Source organism: Heloderma suspectum, chromosome 2 (assembly GCF_057233095.1).
Source record: "Heloderma suspectum isolate Gila_16-S chromosome 2, 16-S_ref, whole genome shotgun sequence".
Classification (NCBI taxonomy): Eukaryota; Metazoa; Chordata; class Lepidosauria; order Squamata; family Helodermatidae; genus Heloderma; species Heloderma suspectum.
The window spans coordinates 71,345,898-71,361,454 of NC_139459.1; the positions used below are offsets into that span (position 1 = coordinate 71,345,898).

The 15,557-nt window shown below is 43.6% G+C and overlaps 1 protein-coding gene across 7 annotated transcripts in view; it reads right to left on the minus strand.

The window, feature by feature from the left end:
* Window positions 1-15,557, minus strand: part of PJA2 (praja ring finger ubiquitin ligase 2) — a 77,202-nt gene that overhangs the window by 46,622 nt on the left and 15,023 nt on the right. For 2 of the 7 annotated variants that reach the window (XM_084833850.1, XM_084833851.1), the window contains exon 2: window positions 14,733-14,848. The exons of 4 other annotated variants lie outside the window; for them this stretch is intronic. The gene's annotated coding sequence lies outside the window, so the exon portion shown is untranslated. Of the gene's footprint in view, window positions 1-10,756; window positions 10,884-14,732; window positions 14,849-15,557 lie in introns of all 7 variants that reach the window. One more of the 7 variants, XM_084833849.1, reaches the window with a different exon arrangement.

The following is a 15,557-nucleotide window of genomic DNA, read 5'->3' on the forward strand; positions in this document are numbered from 1 at the left end:
AGCTTAACCATTCAACCAACCAAAAATCTTACTAAGTACTCTTATAGTAATGATAATAATAATAATAATAATAATAGTAGTAGTAATAATGATTTGAAAAGATGAAATTATTATGTTATATAATAATAAATCTTAAAAGCAACCTTACAACAATCAGTGATATATCTTATACTAGATATATAAATGAGTGCGCACAATACACCCTCAAACAATATATTTAAATAAACATATCATGTCCATTTTAGAAAACGAGAATTTAAAGAAAAATAAAAAAGAGAAGAAAAATAAAAGAAAGTAAACAAATATATGTATAATCAGATATCTTCTGACCTAGCCTGGATCATACAGACTAAACATAAACAGTTAACAAAGCTTGTTTAAAGATTCCAGTTCATGGGGCTGGAACAGAAATTTCATGCATTTTTACGTTCAGCCATGCCTCCGCCATTTCATGATTTAGAAACTTCTTCATCTGATCTTCAGAAACAATGCAAAATGTAGCAGGATATTTTAAGTAATATTGTAAGTTCATTTGTTTTGCCATATTTTTCGCCTTGATGAACTGCCTTCTTTTATTCGCCACCTCATTGATTAAATCTGGAAATAACACAACTTTACCTTGTTTCCAAAGAAGACTTCCACCCTCTCTTGCCAAATGCAGGATGTAATTCTTTGTGGAGACTCTTGCAAATTGAACTATAATCGTATAGTCAGTCCCTTTAGCATTTGGCACACGAAATGCCTGCTCAATATCAAATAAATAATCAGATGGCACAGGGAGTATCTCATGCAAAAGCTTGTCCACAAAGATAGGCAAACTTACATCATTAGGCAATTTTTAAATCCCAATAATGCATACACTGGATCTGTGTGTGAAGGCCTCCAGTTGGGAAATTCTGGTAGAGAAATTTTTGAAAAGAGCTTCTGTCGTAGTTTCATTTGTTGTCAGCCTATCTTGTAACTTGTTCACCTTCGTCTCCATTTTTTTTGCCAAGAAGTGTTAATTAAATCCACAGCTCCTTGCAGGGCAGTAAAGGAATTTTGGATTAAATCCAACCTCTTGGCTTGCTCCGCAAATTGTGAAGATAAAGTTTTTATCATGGTAAATAATTCCCCTATATTTTCTGTTCTCTGAGCTTTTGCCAAAGGAGGTACGGGAGGAGTGGGCGGTGATGCAATTCCTTTCTTTCTCCTCGCTGTAGCCATGTTTCTCTTCAAACAAATCTTGCAGGTCCCCAAATATTCTCAAATATTGTTGCTATTTCTTAAACCATCCCTCAGATGTTATTTCTCAATCCATATATTACAGTGGAACACGTCAGCCCTGTTTTCTCCTATTAAATACGAGTTTCAAAACAGCTTTTTGTGGTGGTAAAGCTCTGGAAATGTTGTCTTGGAATCCAGCCCCCTGCTATCTCACTGAGAGTTCTTTTCTCCAAGATCTTATCCAGCTGCTGCCTTACCGCCCCTTTTAATTCCAGGGGGGAGATGAAAAGGTTTTTCAACTTTTTAAAAAGCTGTTTGAGATAGCGTCCCGCAGGGGATCCATGGGATGCTGCGAGGGCGACATTGGTTCCAACCGGAAGTCTGTTTTATACTATCTCTAAGCAGTTTACAATTTTTTTAAAAAAACCATTATGATACATTGTGATATGCATTAAAATACAATTAAAATACATAACTCATAAAACATTTATGCAAAACATTAAAACCAATCGAAACTACTACAACACATAATTACAAATAAACAGACTGAGCAGTGCACTCACACAGTGAAGGCCTGGGTAAAGAAATTGGCCTTTAGTGGGCACCTAAAGCATGCCAGAGTTGGCACCTCCCGAATACTGAGAGATCATTCTATAAGGTGTGTGCTACCACAGAGAAGGCCTGCTTCCTAGTTGCTGCAAGATGGCAATCTGCAGATCGTAGTACAACCAGCAACACCTCCTCCAATGGTCTCAATGATAGCACAGGTCTGTACTAGGGAAAGTGATCTGCCAGGTAACCTGGTCCCAAGCTGTTCAGGGATTTATATTCCAACATCAAAACCTTGTACTTGGGTCAGTACCTAATAGGTAGCCAGTGCAGTTGCTTCAACACAGCTGCAATATGTGCACTCCACTCAGCATCCTGGCTGCTGCATTCTGCACCAGCTGCAGCTTCCAGGCTAAGCACAAGGGTAGCTCCGCATAAAGTGCATTGTTGCTGTTGTTGTTCAGTTGTTCAGTCGTGTCCGACTCTTCGTGATCCCATGGACCATAGCACGCCAGGCCTTCCTGTCCTGCACTGTCTCCCGGAGTGTGCTCAGGTCCATATTCATTGCATTGGTGATGCTATCTAGCCATCTCATCCTCTGCCATCCCCTTCTCCTTTTGCCTTCAATCTTTCCCAGCATCAGGGTCTTTTCCAGTGACTTTTCTCTTCGCATTAGGTGGCGAAGAGAAATCATATTTGAGCTTCAGCTTCAGTATCTGTCCTTCCAATGAGCACTCAGGGTTGATTTCCTTTAGGATGGACTGATTTGACCTCCTTGTAGTCCAGGGGACTCATACGAGTCTTCTCCAGCACCACAGTTCGAAAACATCCATTCTTCGGCGCTCAGCCTTCCTTGTAGTCCAGCTCTCACAGCCATACATTGCTACTGGGAAAACCATAGCTTTGATTATATGGACCTTTGTCGGCAAGGTGATGTCTCTGCTTCTTATTATACTGTCTAGGTTTGCCATAGCTTTCCTCCCATGGAGCAAGCGTCTTTTAATTTCATGGCTACAGTCACCGTCTGCCGTGATCTTGGAGCCCAAGAAAGTAAAATCTGTCACTGCTTCCATTTCTTCCCCTTCTGTACGCCAGGAAGTGATGGGGCCAGATGCCATGACCTTAGTTTTTTTAATGTTGAGTTTCAAACTAGCTTTTGCACTCTCCACTTTCACCCTCAACAAGAGGCTCTTTAGATCCTATTCGCTTTCTGCCATTAGGGTGGTATCGTCTGCGTATCTGAGGTTGTTGATAATTCTCCCGGGAATCTTAATTCCGACCTGTGATTCATCCAACCCGGCGTTTTTCATGATGTACTCTGCATATAAATTAAATAAGCAGGGCGACAATATACAGCCTTGTCGTACTCCTTTCCCAATTTTGCACCACTCGGTTGTTCCATGTGTGGTTCTTACTGTTGCTTCTTGACCCTCTACAGTGGTTGGGGGATAGACTTGAATTACTGTGATGCTGAATGGTTTGCCTTGGATTCGTACTGAGATCATTCTGTCGTTTTTGAGATTGTACCCCAGTACTGCTTTTCCCACCCTTTTGTTGACTATGAGTGCTACTCCATTTCTTCTAAGGGATTCTTGCCCACAGTAGTAGATATGATGGTCACCTGAATTAAATTCGCCCATGCTTGTCCATTTTAGTTCGCTGATTTCCAAGATGTCGACGTTCAGTCTTGCCATCTCATGTTTGACCACCTCCAGCTTACCTTGATTCATTGATCTGACATTCCAGGTTCCTAAACAATATTGTTCTTTACAGCATCGGACTTTCTTTTCACCACCAGACACATCCACAGCTGAGTGTCCTTTCGGCTTTGGCCCAGCTGCTTCACTCTTTCTGGCGCTACTTGGAAATTCCCTCTGCTCTTCCCCAGTAGAATACTGGACACCTTCTGACCTGAGGGGCTCATCTTCCGGCGTCACATCTTTTAGCCTTGTGATACGTTCCATGGGGTTTTCTTGGCAAGAATACTGGAGTGGGTTGCCATTTCCTTCTCCAGTGGACCACATTTTGTCAGAACTCTCCACCATGACCTGTCCGTCTTGGGTGGCCCTGCACAGCATAGCTTATGGCTTCACTGAGTTACGCAAGCCCCTTCGCCACAACAAGGCAGTGATCCATGAAGGGGATGAAGTGCATTACAGTAATCTAAACATGAGCTTATTGATGCATGGACTACAGTGACCAGGCTATCCCTGTCCAGGAAAGGGAATAATTGAGTTGGTAATAGGTGCTCTTTGCCACAGAAGCCACTTGGGTTTCTAATGATAATGATGAATGCAGGAGCACCCTGAAGCCAAATACCTGTTCTTTCTGAGGGAGTGCAACCCCATCTAGGACAGGCAAACTCCCCAATTCCTGTACCTGGGAAATACCCACCCACAGAGTCTCCGTCTTGTCAGGATTCAGTCTCCGTTTCTTGGCCCTCATCCAACCCATCACTGCAAGCAGGCACCAGTTCAGAACATGCACAGCCTCTCCCGATTCAGATGATATAGAGAAATAGAGCATATATATGCAACCCCTGGTCACGGGTTGTCACGTCGTGCAAACCTGACAAGCGTGGGTTATGCAAGGGCATAACCCTAAAAAAAACCCATGGGTTCCACAAGGGTTGTTTAATCTTCACATAACCCATGTCCACTGGATTCACATGACAGTGGGGGTTGCATATTCAAAATGGTGGCCACATGCACGCTGCACACGCCACAGCCTCACCAAGGGGGAAATAACCCACAGTGAGCTGTTGTGTTATGCGAACACCCCAGTATGTTTAAATGTAACTCCAAATCTGAAGAATATCCCTCCCTTCCAGTAATATACATACGTACATATACCTTAAAAAGCTGTAAGCAGCAATAACAAAAAACCCTCATAACGACAGTTATGTTGTCTGACATCACCTGGACCAGTCTATCCACCAGGTCCAGTTTGAATGCACAAAGTACTTTTTCCACTGCCCTTAACTCCAGGACCTTGCTATGATGAACAGACTCTCTTCCCGATAGAAATGATAGGGACAGTGTTGGTGAAAAGAAGTGAGTCTTGTCTTGACAACTGGCCCAATGCAAGGGACTCACATATCTGTCTCATGCTGGATGTCTGCTCCATTCAGAAAAGGGAGAGCATGATCGGTCCCCGTGACAACTGCGGTCATAAAAGGGATAAACGGAACCTCTCATGGAAGATGCAAGAGAGTAAACGGACTCTGGGGAATAACGGCGTCTACCCCCACTTGGTCTCGAATACTTGGTATCATAAGGACGAGGTGGTCTAGATGGAGCAAATGGTGGAGGAAGTTCTTTAAACTCCCCTTCAGAGGTCCAAGATTATTGGCAGAATCCCAGTATCAGGGACAGGATTCATCACCAGAATGGGAGAAGTCACCAATAGTGGAGGGGCAGGCACCATCCTCGGTACGGACGAGATTACGGCATCCACAAGATGTGGTGGTGGAGAGGAAGACAAGGCCAATGTTGAAGGTTGAGAATCTCAAGAAACCTTCGGTATAGAAGGGTATGGCAACTGTCGGATTAGTATGAGGCAAAGGAGTAGCAGGGCTGCTTGAGGCGTGGTCCCAAGTAGAACCACGAGCCTTTTGGGGTACATTTTTCTTCTTCGGGTCATTAGAAGAAGAGAGATTAGCCAGTTTGGAAACCTTCACCTATTTGGTGAGTTTCTTTGCCAGTGTAAATGTCAAAGACCAGCCCAGGGTAGGGTGGTCTTGCGTATTTGGTAGAGTATGATGCTGAAGGGATGGTGGCCTCACTGCTGGAACAGGCTTGTGCATGAGACACTGCACTTGTGAGGGCATGTCCGCCATTTTCTTAGGCTCCTCAATGGACTCCAAAGCCCTTTTCCAAAGAGCAGCTTTCAGCTGATCTGAATAATTTCTTCTCGCCTCTTTTGAAAAGGTGTTACAGTGGGAACACGTCTCCACAATGTGCTCTTCTCCCAAGCAGAAGAAGCAGAGAGAATAGCTGTCCAAGAGTGGCAACTTTGCCCTGCAGTGGGTGCACTTTCAAAAGGGTGCCCAGAGGGCCATATGCCCCCAAGTAGTCGTGAAAATAAACAAAACAAAAATATGATACAAAGTGAAGAGAAACTTTAGAAAGAGAAGAAAAAAATAGAACAAAACCTCAACAAAACTCGAAAAACACTTTCAGATGACGAAGTCTCCCTAACAAGGTACACACAATGGCGGTCGAAAGATAACTGAGGGTATAAGAGTAAACCCGCTAGGGCCATGCACACTGGGATGGTGGGGGAAGGGTTCCCACCCAAACTCCTCAGTTGCAGAAGTTTCTGGAATCAAAGCCCCACACAAGTGCAGAGCCCATATGTGTGATGCATAGAGGCAATGAAGAACTGGTTTTCATCAGGGCCTGTCCAGATGGCAGCTTCCCCTATACTTGTTTTTGCAGTGTAGCACTAAGCCAAAAATGGAAGGACAGCAGCACAAGGAGAAGAGGCCAAATAGCACAAGGGTTTTTTTGTGTAAAACTAGGGTCAGCAATGCAGAGCCCAGACACTCCCCTTGGTGCCTGCTGAGACCCCCATCCCTCCCAATATCTGTTTTCAATGGATTTTTTTAAAATCTTGGGTAACTGGAAGCAAGAGCACCAGCCTCCAGCCTCCCCCTTTCTTTTCTCCACAATGCCTCTGGGCCCAAGTAGAGATTTTATAGGGATGTACGAAAGTCACTTACCTTTTAACGAAATGTGATTCGAGGTGGGGGGGAGGCGCTCCGTCCCTCCCCCCGAAATTCTGGCCAGGGGGGAGGCGCTCCGTCCCTCCCCCCCGAAATTCTGGCCGGGGGGGAGGCGCTCCGTCCCTCCCCCCCGAATCCTGGCCGGCCGGGTCCGCAAATGGCGGTAGCCATAGCTGCCGCCGTTTGCGTCCCTGCAGTCAGCCGTGATAGGCTACGTAAATGTTTACGTAGCCTATCACGGCTGAGTAAAAAAAACCAAAAAAACCCGTGCGTATGCAAATGGTGGCGCCCATGGGCGCCGCCATTTGCGTCCCTTATTTTGGCACGTCTAGTCTACGTAAACATTTACGTAGACTACGGCAAAAATAAGGGGAACGCAAATAGTGTAGACGCTACGCTATTTGCATTCCCTTTATTTTCGCTGTAGTCTACATAAATGTTTACGTAGACTAGACGTGCCAAAATAAGAAATGCAAATGGCGGCACCCATGGGCGCCGCCATTTGCGTACGCACAGGTTTTTTTTATTTTTTTACTCAGCCGTGATAGGCTACGTAAACATTTACGTAGCCTATCATGGTATTTTTTAAAAATCTAGCTGTGATAGGCTACGTAAATCTTTACGTAGCCTATCACGTTTGTTTTTTTTTTTTACTGGAAATGGCGGTGGTGGCAGCCGGTCGGAAAACTGGCCGCCGCAGCCAAACCGCCGCCGCCAGGAAGATTCGCCCAAGGTAATTCCTGTCCTGGGGGGTGGGGTGGGGCAGACCGTTTCGCCACCGATTTCGTGGCAAAATTCTCTGACATCCCTAGGAGAGAAGAGGAAGAACAGCTGGAGGCTGGTGCTATGCTCTCAAGCTACTGGCTAAAGCTCTCTTTTAGAAGGAAGCAAGCAAGCTGCTTAGTAAGCTTGGGGAACTAGGAAGAGAAAATTGCAAGCAACCTGGGGACAGCAAGAAATAACAGGGAACAACCTGGAGGGAGCAGTGGGCAGTGGGAAGAAAACAGGGAAAGGTTCTCTGTGTGTGCTGGGTGTGGCATGTGTATGAGAGAGAATGAATGCCTGAGATGAGTGGATCTTGAGTTCTAGCAGCATGGGGTGATCCTTAAAGAGAGAGAAAACTGTGGGTTCAAAGGAGTAGGTTTGTGTTCTGAGGCTCAGACCCCACCTTGCCTTGTATTCAGGATATTGGCAAGTTACTTGTCTTTCAACTTCACCAGTTTGTCTTTCTGTGAAGTGGGTGTGATTTTTTTACTTGCTATGCCCACCATGGCCCCCACTGTGTGAGTGGGCACCCCCATGGCAGCCATTTTGTGACAGCTCCCTTGACACTATGATGCCTCACCCTATGGAAATGAGAACTCTAATGCTGGTATTACCAGCCTACTGCCACCACTTGAGGAGTGTTCCTTCTTTTACACTGTACCTTCAAGAACACCAGGGCACCTATGTTGCTGCTTTATAAACAGCTCCAGTTCACGTGGGTATTGACCTCCACTAAGCCACACTCGATAAACAACGTGTTTATTTTCTTATTTAGTAACAATAACAGCAATTCATGTTCTTTCAAAGGTAAGTAAAATAATAAACCAGAACACAAAGATATCGAACTCCTTTTTCTCTCAATCCCCAGCTTCCAACTGTCATAACTGCTCTCAAAACCACACTGACCAATCCCAACTCAGCAAAAAAGCTCAAACATCATGAAGTTCTTTCACAAGTACAACTAATCCCAGCAATAAATATCATCTGCTGGACTTTAATAAAACGTTTCCCAATACACCACATACATTTTCTCAAAATTCCAAATCTGCCCACTGCCCCAAAAACGTAGAGCACCCCTGGCTTAATGTTTGCTCTTTTAGAGAGTAGCACAATCCCTGTGAAGCTGGCATGTCAGTCTGGCTGGATTAATGCACCTGACTCCCTAAAATCACTTAACAGCTTCATTCGCACATTACATTAATGACATGAGCAAGCAGGAACATATTGCAGCGAGCCTCAGACTCACACACTCCCCCTCCTCCTCCCATGCAGCTGGGATGAGGAGTTTGAAGTGTTTGCTTCCACTCTGGATTAACTACAGCTTGCCATGTTGCCTGGACCAGAAATGGTGGTTAATCTTAACTGTGGTTCATTTAAACAAGCCAGCCTCGGTTAACTATGGTTTGAAGTTGTTGTGTTTGAAACCAAGGGAGCAATCCTATGGCCGCCAGACATCAGCTAGATGGCCATAGGATATCTTGTTTCCCGGGAAATGACCTCGGAGCCCACGCTTCAAGGTTGGTTCTTGGAGAACCGACCTCCCCCCACTTCTGCACTGCCTCAGAGGCAACATGGAACAGCCCTGTCCTCCGCACTGGCAAGAGGAGCGCAGAGCGGCTGTAAGGGGGCGTGTCTGGGGGCATTTCAGGGCGGGGAGGGCGGCAATGCCTGTATGACATATTCAATGTGTCGTACAGTAGCCTCCTTCCCTGCTCAGCCCCCCCGCGGCTAGACAGCCACAATCAGCTGTCTAGCTGAAAATGCAAGGCAGGAGGAGAGCGGAGGGAACGATCCCTCCATGCTTCTCCTGCCCTGCATTGGATAGACAGTCACCTCAGAGTTTGGAGGCGGCCGCCTATCTGGATAGGATTGCACCCTAAGGGTACTTAACTACAATGTGTCAGTCTGAATGAAATGATGAACTGCAGTTGAGCAAAAACTCCTCCTGGCTGTGCAGGTTAAAGGGGGGGGATGCAGTGGAGTGTGAGCCTGAGGCCCACTGAAGCGTATTCCTCCATATGACATTGCACTAAACTATGGTTTGCTTGATGTGTGAATGCAGCCAGTGTAAAAGCACCCATAATAAGTTGCATCATTTCTTTTTCATTTTAATGTACAATAACAAAGTACCACAGTATAAGAAAATTATTAAGAGTAGTTATACAAATTCAAATCAAATGTCTAGGATCTCACTACATCCCTTCCCCCCTACCCTGTTATTTTAAAAAGGCAGTACTATGCAGTCCTTCCTTAATTGCCAACTTATACTGAAAACAGGTTAAGAAATTCAACACAACAGATTTTTTTCTAATGAAGATCACACAAACAATGGAGATTAATATCGCTTTTCAGTCCAACCCATCCCATGTCCTCTCCCATTAACTTCCCTTTCCTTCATCCCTCTTTGTCTGCCTTCATCCCTGCTCTGTGCTGCTGCTTCTATTGTTGGCATCCAAATACCAACAATACCCCAGTGCTTCTCAACCTGTGGGTCACAAGCCACAGATGGATCCTTATGGGCAGTATTCAATGGGGCCACTCTGCTGATTCCATTGTGCTCGCATGACCCATGACTCGTGCAACGGGGCTTTTGTGCTTCTAAAGATAACCACAGGAATTAGCAGAAATCCTCATTTCCAGATTGGGACAGGTCAGTGGAGCATCCTTCTACGAGCTCCACTGACCTGCCCATTCCAGAAATGAGTGTTTCCTCTTGTTTCGGGTTATTTTTAGAACTGCAAAAGCTCCACTGCACAAGCGGTGAGTCCTGTGAGCACATGGGCACAATAGGATACTACCCAATCTGTTCTGGGGTGGCAATTATGTGCGTTTCTTTTCAGTTCCAGAGGTCTGCCTTTCTTTCTCACTATTTTCAATTATATATAAATACATACATTCTTAACGCAAATACATACTGTCTATATATACCCATATTAACATTAAAAATGAAAAATAAAACATTACTGATGTGATACTGTGTTTTCTGTTGTTGAGGGAGAAATAAGGGCTCTAATGTGGAGTTGGTGTACAAGCAGGTTGAGTCTTGAAAGGTTGAGTCAGGGAGCAATCCTATGGCCGCGAGACACTAGAGGGCCATAGGATATGCTTATTTCCAGGAACAGACCTCGGAGCCCGCACTCCGAGGTCGGTTCCTGGAAAACTGACCTTCCCCCTTGTCTGCGCTGCCTCAGAGGCAGCACAGAGAATCCCCATCCTCCGTGCTCATAAGAGGAGTGCGGAGCGACTGAAAAGGGCTAGGGCTGGGGGGCATTCCAGGGCAGGGAGAATGGAACTGCGCGTACGACACATCCAATGTGTCATATGGCAGCTTCCTCTCCTGGTCGGCCCCCCCTGCTGCTAGACAACCGAAAACTGCAGTCTAGTGAAACATAGCAAGGCAGGAGAGGTGCCGAGGGAATGATCCCCCCCCCCGTGCCTCTCCTGCTTTGCTTTGGATAGGCGGTCGCCTCCGAGTTTGGATTGCGCCCTAGGTTTACAGGTAGGTCTTACCTGAAACTGAGAAGCATTACAGTACCCGAAGTAAGGAGCAGTCTCTCATCATTCTAACTGCATTCCTTCCGCCTTTTCATAGTCACAACTATGGCATATCCTCCTGGCTTATTCTCCTTTGCAAGCACTAGGACAACAAATTGCTGCAATCACTGCTTCCAATCAACAGGAGGGGAAAAGAGGAACAATGCAAGAAAAGGCTCCACAATCAGATATCATGGAACTATGGTAAGCAGCATGCATGAGATGCTGTTTTTTTGTTACTGGACAGCAGAGGAGTCAAATTATTCTCTATTTTCTATTATAATAGTAAAACTCAGGTTGACAAAAAATAATTCATAACTGCAGCAATGCTTACAGCTTCTTATGCTCCTTTCATAAGTGAGAGATGGATCAAACCTATTAACTTCCTCTCCCTCTTACTTAAAGTTCAGAAAGGAGATGGCAGACAGGAAGACTTATAAATGTGGAATATTACTAGCTAAGACTGGACACTGCCTTGCTCAATCAGGCCACTGAATCCTACATTCTGCCTCCAACAGAGGCTGGCTTGATGTCTCTAGAAGCTGACAAACTTGTTTCTATTTCAGTATCTGGTACTCAAAGGTATACTGCCTCTGGACATAGAGATTTCATAAACCTATCATGGTTAATAGTCACTGACATATCTTTCCTTCATGAAGTTGTCTTTCTAAGTAATTTAAGCTAATGGCCTTCAACATCTCTTTGCAATGAACTTCACAAGTTAAAGTTGCATTGTAGAAAATAAATGTCAGTTTTTGCTTTACATGAGATCTATGTTTGTTTGCACTGAGAACATCATATTTGCCTCACATCTAAATATTTATTATTTAATAAGCCCCAAAATGCAATTAAGTGCTGTACGCTGTTGGGTTTTTTTTTAAAGAAGCTTAATATGATGTCCTGCTTGAAGGCATACAATCCTCTTCTCCTTCTTTCGGTGCTCTTGTACCTAATATGAAGTTCTTTTCATTTTTATCTGAATTCACTAGACTATGCTGCAGTAAGAGTTTTCCCTTGTGATCTGTATCCAGGATATGCCATCTGTCACTCTCTGAGATAAGAGAGAAAGAAAATATATTGGAATCATTGCTTACAAAGAAAACAGGAACAACCAACATTAAGCAGGAAAGGAAAGATACAGGAGTACTATGTGGGTTACCTCCATGCAAATGTTGCCTGATTGACAGAAATTGTGACAATCTACATCTTTGATCAACAGTTAAATAAAGAACAATGTTCCTCTTTACATTTCCCCTACCACATTTTACCCTGTGCAGGAAGTCTTTTAATTCCAAATTCAAAAGCCATTATCCAGTATACACGAGGGCTAGCTTTGATATTGCCATGCCTTTAAAAAAATCATAATAAAAAGCTGGAAGAGCAAACTAAAATAGTGCCATGTTTACCGCAGGAACCGAAAATGACTACCTTCAAGGTAGCACCTTGGCAATGGGGCTGTTCACATGACACAACAGCCCACCTTTGGTTAAGGCTGCAGTGAGGGTGGGGTGTGTGCAGCCACCATATTGAATATGCAAGTCCCATGGTCTGTTTTAGGGTTATTTTGTGAGGGTTGTTTAAACCCCACATAAGCCACGCTTGTTGGGTTTGCACGACACGACAACCCCTGAGCATGGACTGCATATGCAACCTGGCACCCACAGGTGCCACAGCTTGTTGTGGATTAAATAACCACAACAAGCTGCAGTGTGCCATCTGAACCTGGTCAATGTGTCTAACTAGTATATCAAGACAAAGTTTGAAAACTTGCTTGCCGACTGAATATGCAAGACAGAAACTGATAGGAAGTTTTTCTGTTCTCTGCCTTGACTCTTGACACTCTGCATTTGCAGCACTGTTATGAGCCTCCTCTTGTGCTTAAGCTCTCTATATGTTTCATTATTATTTGCTATTGCTACTAATTATTATTTCATACTCGCTCAGTGTATTGTTGGTTATTTTTGATATCTTAAATTTGTATCCATTTAACAGCCATCTCTGTATTAAAGTATTCATTTTGCCTTGACCTACACTGAAATCCTATACATGTCTACTCAGAAGTCCGTCTAGTGAGTTCAATTGGATTTACTTCTAGGTAAGTACGTATACGACCATAGTCCTAATGATAGGATTTAATTTCTTAAGGGATGTGTCTTTTGTAGCACAACGTTTGCACTACTATCACTTTATCTCTGATTATTGATAAAAGCTCAGAGCACACTCATTTAGTGATCAACATAATCACCCTTATATTGCAGTTTGAATGCTAGGAAAGTGGGTTATGTCTAAAACAGAAGCACATCTTTGAGAAAAGACAGCTAGTTCTACTTCTGTGCAACAAATGAACAAGACATTTGTTGACCTATAAACTGATTGTCTCGATTCAGATGTCACAGCCAGTGGCAATCGGGACACGTTGAGGGCTCGCATGCTCCAGCTTCATGTCATACCACTTCTCTCCACTGCATCCTGGTTTGCTTGTCATAACATCCTAATCAGGTTATGGTTATCATTAACAAGGGAAGGGCCATGGCTCAGTGTTAGAGCACATGGTTTGCATAAAGAAGGTCCCAGATTCAATTCCTGGCATCTCCAGGTAGGGCTACGAAAACTGCCTGAAACCTTGGAGAGTCCGTGTCAACAATACAGCAGCTTCCCATATGCCTAAAGTTTGCCTCTAAATGAGAATAAAACCCACAATTTAAAGTGGGTTTCTGAATTCTGGTACGTCGGTAAACTTTGTTTAGCAATAACTGTAGCTTGCTCTATTTGGATGTCATGGCACACAATGAATGAGGGCCAATAAACTGAGGTTGAATCCCAGCCAGAAGGGGGCCCTGTGGGTAGCAGGGTAGGTAGTTCTCATGTTCAGGAATCGGGTGCGCAGCCTATTCTAGATAGGGTCATGCTCCCCTTGGAAGAGCGGGCATCTAACTTAGGGCTACTCCTGAATCCAGTTTTGTGACTGGAGGCCCAGGTGGCTTGGAATGCCTTCTACCAGTTACAACTGTTCCTAGATAGTGATAGGCTGGCTACATTTGCCCATGCTCTAGTAACCACTCATTTGGACTACTGTAATGAGTTGTATACATGGCTGCCCTTGAAGATGACCCAGAAGCTTTAACTAATATAGAATGTGACTACTAGAACAACATATATTTATTTATCTATTGCATTTATGTCCTTCCATTTTCCCTCTTGCAAGGAACCCAAGGCAGCTTACATGATCCTCTTCCTCTCCATTTCATCCTCACAACAATAACCCTGTGAGGTAGGTTGGCTGAGAGTCTGTGACTGGCCCAAAGTCACCCAGTAAGTTTCCATGGTCAAGTGGGGACTAGAACCCGGATCTCCCTGCTCCCAGGCGAACGCTCTCACCACTACACCACACACTGGCTCTCAGGTATGGCCAGATGAGGCACATTACATTGATTTTAAGACCCAATTCAAGGTGCTGGTGCTTTCTTGTAAAGCCTTAACATCCTCCCTATGAAGGTGCAACTAGCACTGACATTGCAGTCATTTCATGGCCAGATCAAAACATGTTTGTCCAGTCATTTTGTCAGTCAGTCATCTTGTATTTTTATTGCCTTTTATTGCTATTATGTGATTGTATTGTATTGGTTTCATTGCATTTTGTGCTTGTTTAACCACTTTTTGTTATATTTACTCTTCACCGCCCTGATATCTTTTGATGAATGGCAGTTTATAAATATTGAATTAAAAAATGATTACCCACAAAGCAAGATGCAAAGGGAAAAAACAGCCTGACTAGATGAAGGTGTGTGCACAAGCCCACAGTGTGCTCCCAATGGCTATTGGCTATGACAACTGAACAGGCTCTTGTTTATGGAAATTCATTTATAAGAAATGTTTAAGATGTCCAAACATCTTTTCCCCTGATTTTCCAAACCTATTCTAAGCAAAAGTCTGCTTATGTCAGGATACCTACTGCAAGTCAGCAGGGTCTTGTTAGAAAAGATGCCAATCTGATCCACATTCTCCCAGTAGCTTTCTTCCTGCCATCTCCTCAGTCCATCTGATCTATCATTTTATTTGCCATGAAACCTGTGATGCCAATCACATGATTTTAATTAGTATCTTCTAAACAACATTTGTTGATAATATTGCTGATCAGTAAGAAATCCGTACATATTCAATTGTTAGGCTTGCTCATTTCTTTCCTCTATAGCTATAAACTTCCCCAGAGATCTATAGAAGGTAATTCCACATTTTTTTTTATCAGTAAACTTTTTCAAAGTCTATTTTGATTTCCTAAAAGCAATCTTTCCTGTCTATAGTTTATTGATTCTCCATGCATTAACTACATCATTTTTAAAAGAATGCAGCAACTTTTGCTATACATAGAAATGTTAGTGCACTAGTTGTTTTTAGAAGGCAAGATATAACTTATAAATGCTAAGGGAGGGAGTAACTTATAAATGCTAGAGAGAAACTTTACTATGACCCCAATGAAACAAGCCAGTTATAAGTAATCAAAATGACACTGCCCCCATCATTACCAGGTTTTTAACCTCTTTAGCATCTTCCTATTCTGTTTTGGATCACGTACCATTCAGTCACATTGTTGTTCAAGCAATATTATGCAATAGATTACTTTTTTGGAATAAGACACATAACAGTAATGCTGTTTAGGCCAACAGAATGATTGCCTGCTAGGTAAGCGAGTATTTAAGAGGACAAAACCACTGCAGACTATTTAATTTCCCAGATCTATCTTTTCCAGGACATATAGACTGAAGCAGTTGTGAATTGT